The following is a 5579-nucleotide window of genomic DNA, read 5'->3' on the forward strand; positions in this document are numbered from 1 at the left end:
CCTACAGATTAGTTCCAGACAGACATGGATTATATTCTCACTTTTAATAATCTTGATTTCTTAAGTTTACGCGAATCATAGACATTAAAATTAAACTATTTTTGGATTTTTCGCTTGTTCTCCCGACGTTTCTAAGACTTTGCAGCCTTCATGGTCACGGGGAGGACTGCGGTGTTGTTCATCCCCAAAATCAAAGTTACAATATCTACCTACATAGAGACACATACATCAACCTCCACAATATCTAATTACATACTACCGCAAAGTCTTCGAAACGGGAGAAACTAAAATAATTAAAACCGCGATAAAATTCGAAAATTATTTAATTTTTATTTTAATAATCTTAATTAACTTTAAACTTCCAGTCAATCATAAAATCTACTCTATTATCATGCAGTACTCACTGTAATCCGTTTTGGTGAAGTGGTATTGCTTCTTCAGCCAATCCTCCAGTGCATCGATAGCTCTGTCCATATCCTCTCTTTTCTCCAGGTTGTACAATTTCCTCACAGTCGTCACTGTATTTGGATGTAATTTTAAAACACATCGTCGAAGAAATCCATTTTGTGAAACAACTATCAACCACGCAGGTGTACTGACGAGTGTAATCATTTGCAGTTAATTTATACACGGATTATTATGATGTAAAATAGTTTCGTCGGACAAACAAATAACTATAAGTTTTTTGTGTCTGTTGAAATTGTGATTATAAGTTGGAGTGTTATAAAATTATTGAAAACAGATTTTTAACGGTGTGGCTAGTCCACAAATTTAAGGTCGCGCAGCGGGCGATGGAACGAGTTATGCTAGGTGTCTCTCTCGCGGATAAAATCAGAAATGAGGTTATCTGTGAGAGAACCAAAAGTAACGGACATAGCTCGGAGAATAAGCCAGCTGAAGTGACAGTGGGCTGGCCATATCTGTCGTAGGACCGATGGCCGCTGGAGCAGACGAGTCCTAGAGTGGAGATCGCGTCTCGGTAAGCGTAGCGTAGCACGACCTCCGACCCGCTGGTCCGACGACATTCGCAGGATCGCCGGTGGACGCTGGATGAGGAGAGCGGAGGACCGAGCAACGTGGCGCGCTCTAGAGGAGGCCTATGTTCAACAGTGGACAGTTATAGGCTGATGAGATGAGATGAGATTTTTAACTTTCTTGAGGCATTTGTTGATGATTTTCGGTCATGATAGATTCGATTTGATTTTGGACATGTGACTCCAATCTTAGCCTAAACAAATTTGGAGAGCTGACTCCATGAATACAGACTGTCAGTGTCGAAGGCTCTATATACCCTGATTCCTGCCGGATTCTCTTTCGTAACGTATGTATAATAATAATAATAATATCAGCCCTGTATTATATACTTGCCCACTGCTGAGCACGGGCCTCCTCTACTACTGAGAGGGATTAGACCTCAGTCCACCACGCTGGCCTAGTGCGGATTGGTAGACTTCACACACCTTCGCAATTCCTATAGAGAACTTCTAAGATGTGCAGGTTTCCTCACGATGGTTTCTTTCACCGTTAAAGCGGACGATACATTCACAAAGAATACACATGATTTATTAGAAAAGTCAGAGGTGTGTGCCCTTGGGATTTCAACCTGCGGACATTCGTCTTGGCAGTCCGTTCCACACCCAACTAGGCTATCGCCGCTTTCACTTGAAGACTTTGCGACTTTCAAGACTTTGCAGCCTTCATGGTCACGGGGGGGACTGAGGTGTTGTTCATCCGCAAAGTCAAAGTTACAGTATCTACCTACATTTTACAATTATACAACTTTTTTAAAATTTTTAGCTGTTGGTGGTCCGATCTACGCAGAATGAGCTCACAGTGTTTTTCGAAACGTCGGGAGAAAATAAAATACTAATACCGCGATAGAATCCGAAAATTAGTTTAATTTCAATGTCTAACATTCGCGTAAACATAAGAAATCATTAAACGTATGTAAAAACTAATTATCATTACGATTTGCGCACCACATTCATGCATTAGTACTCATATGTCGTGTTCCCTTTCTGTAAAGTTTACCCTTAGCCACTAAATCCTATTGTTTTTAAATAGAAAAAAAACAATGTAATTTTTATTATTAGTTTACAAATTTTCGCAGAGATTAAGCGATTATTTTTATTTAATTAACAACAATGCTAGTAATTATTAGACATTTAGAAGGCCATCTCATTCCCTCATTAAGAAAAAAATGCTGTATACTTGATAGTTTAGCTTCAATTACGAATTTTAATCGTAATTCAGCTGATAATAATAATAAGCCCGCAGGGGCGGCTTTGTGGCGAGCCGACGGTGAGTAGCGACACCGCGTTCCCTGATTCCGTGGGGGCTAAATGAGACCCCCTGACCCTTGGCTTGCCTTAACTGGCCGGCTAGGGGTGGAAGTCGCAAGAACTAAGAACCTCAGCTCCAGGGTGGAAGTGCTCAATCTGCGTAATAGCGAGGAAACCCGCTCCGGGACGCGATAGCGACCCGCGATGGTGAAATCGGTGCACACCTCTCGACACCCTTAAGCCACCCACACCGGTGTTGCGTCCTTGGCTTACACCACTTATGGGATGCCCATCTAGTGGGGGGCAAGTCACCGCCTGCCTTGAATACATAAGATTGAGACATTTTATTTGGCAGGCGTCCCGTTGTCTCAATCAATAGCCCAGCAACCAGTCCAGCTAGATTCCATCCATAGACCCAGTATAATTCCCATCTTTTCTGCAATGGTCCGCAGGGCTGTCTTTGTCTGTATTTCCTCCATAAGTACAGACAGAGAGAGTACTCGCAAGGTGTATAAAGCCCAACTAGAGTAATGTATCTTAAAGGGGCCTCTACGTGTTGGATCCATGTCCCCACGCAAGCTTTCCAAAAGGACCGGCCTTTATGCCGTGATTTCCCGCAGGAAAGATACAACATAATAATAATAATAATAAAGCTTTATTTAATTCCATACAGATTAGATTTATGTACGTGTACATAAAAGACAATTATTAATTAATTAATTGTATTAAGCATGCAACACTTTCTAATTACAGAAATTAAGTTATATTTAATTCAAATATTAATTATCATAATTTGTATGTTTTTTTTTTTTTTAATTATTTCTTTTAATATTTATTTTCTGTATTGACCCCGTTCGGGTAAAAGCCTCCCCCAAGGAATGCCACGCTTCTCTATCTTTAGCTGTGTCCAGCCAACTTCCGCCTGTCCTCGCTACTAATTCGTCTGCCCATCTGGTTCTTGGTCGACCTCTTGTTCTGGTGCCTTTCGGCCCTGACCATTTTACTGACCTTTGGGTCCATCTATCGTCCTTGTAACGAGCTAAGTGACCTGCCCACTTCCACTTTGAATTCAGTGAAAAAGTTAAAGCGTCGCATACTTTTGTCTTCTTTCGGATGTCAAAGTTCTTTGCCTTATCTTTCAATTTTAAAATTCTGCTGATAACCTAATTAAATTACTTATGATCTGTTTCAATTAGCCAGCCAATCTTTTTACTTCCTGTATAACACAAAACTAAAACGGTAACTTATTCATTAAAATCACTGATAGTATAATGAACATTCGAAAAATGAAATAAAAAATAATAATTCATACATTTTTTGGACCACAATTTTCATCTGACTGACGAAATTGATAGTTTTAAATTTCCAATATGTCCGACAATAATTTTAACACATAGTTCGCATTGTCGCGTTATATTTCTGCCTATTTATAAATTTAAGTTATTATACGCACTGAAATTTAGTGAAATATAAAAATGAATAAAATTCAACTAAAAATACTTTACATTTTGTTTATATTTTGCCGCCTTACACAATTTATGAAAAAATGTACTGCTATAACATTTTTGTCACTCAGTGTACTTTGAATGTAGTAAAACTCAACGCCTCCGTGTCCTTTTATTGTGATTGGCTGAGAGATGAACACGTGACTGGCCTATTTCTCTTGACCAATCACAAACATGGACTCACGAGTCACGTTTTTAAGGACATTCAAAGAGTGATGTTTATTTTTAATGTACAATAAATTTCGCAACTTTGTTCGCGTGAATGACTGTTCTTGGAATATAGCTAACTTGACTCAGATATAAAGGAGCATGTCATTGAGAACAGGTTTTATCTGTGGCAAATTTCATCCAAACTTGTTTAAAAGTTTCTGTGATTTCTTTTCGCAAACAAAACAATGCTTTTAAATATTATAATGTTTATTTTTTATTATCTTTATTCATTTATATAATACTGACGTATTCCCACGTCATTAGCCACGTAATTACCCTGCAATCTGTAAGTGCGATCGGATTATGTAATTAATAAAAAACTACCGAAATATCGTAAAAAGTGTATTTTAAATAGGTATTTGCTAGCGATGTACGTTATAACAATTATGAATGACGTCTCTGTATATATCATACCTAATTAGTATTTTCCTCTTATATTCTTACTAGCTTTTGCCCGCGGCTCCGCCCGCGTTATAAAGTTTTCGGGCTAAAGTTTTCCGTTATAAAAGTCACGCTATATATTTTCCCGGGAGCCTATGTTCTTCCCAGGGTCTCAAACTGTCTCCATACCAAATTTTATCCTAATACGTTGGGTAGTTTTTGAGTTTAACACGTTCGGGCAGACCGATGCAGCGGGGACTTTGTTTTATGATATATTTTTGTAGAACTTTTTAAGAGGAACAATCCCGTCATACATTATTGTTTGCATAACTTTAACCGTTTACGCAGCGCACGCAACAGAAGCTCTCAAAACTAATAAATTGTCCCCGTTTTTGCATCATGTTTCATTACTGCTCCGCTCCTATTGGTCATAGCATGACGATATATAACCTATAGCACTCCAGGAACAAAGGCCTATTCAACACAAAAAATTTTTTACAGTTCGAACCGGTAGTTCCTGAGATTAGCGATTACTGCTCCGCTCCTATTGGGCATAGCGTGATGATATATAGCCTATAGCTAAGATGTTTTTATTACATAGATACGTTATCCGAGCTCAATACTGGCAAGACGAAAGTAAGGTAACTGCCCGACATTCACTTAGTCAACCTCCAACCACTGTCGCGACTAGTCGGCTTACTAACTTTTTGTATTTTTATAAATAAAATGCCTTCCTGTGTTTTTAGACGATGTACACATTATACTCCAACTGTGAATGAAAAACGTTTCATTTTATACGTTAGTAATAAGTATACACTCTTTAACTTATTTTTTTAAACTAATAAATCCATTTTATTCGACTGTCATGGCGACGGGGCGGCCGACGCTCGGGCCCATTCGGAACCACTCGGGCTCGCTCGGGCCGTATCGATGCGAGCCGCTAGGGCTGTGACTATAGTAAATACTCCGCTGTTTTTATGTGCAATTTTGTTAGTGTATGACGCGTCTATTTGTAAAATGTCATTGGCCTATAGCACTTCACGAACAAAGGGCTATCCAATACAAAATGATTTTTTTAGTTCGAACCGGTAGTTCCTGAGATTAGCCATTACTGCTCTGCTCCTATTGGGTATAGCGTGATGATATATAGCCTATAGCACTCCACGAACAAAGGGCTATCCAACGCAAAAATATTTTTTCA

The sequence above is a fragment of the Manduca sexta genome, chromosome 9, assembly GCF_014839805.1.
Source record: "Manduca sexta isolate Smith_Timp_Sample1 chromosome 9, JHU_Msex_v1.0, whole genome shotgun sequence".
Taxonomy (NCBI): Eukaryota; Metazoa; Arthropoda; class Insecta; order Lepidoptera; family Sphingidae; genus Manduca; species Manduca sexta.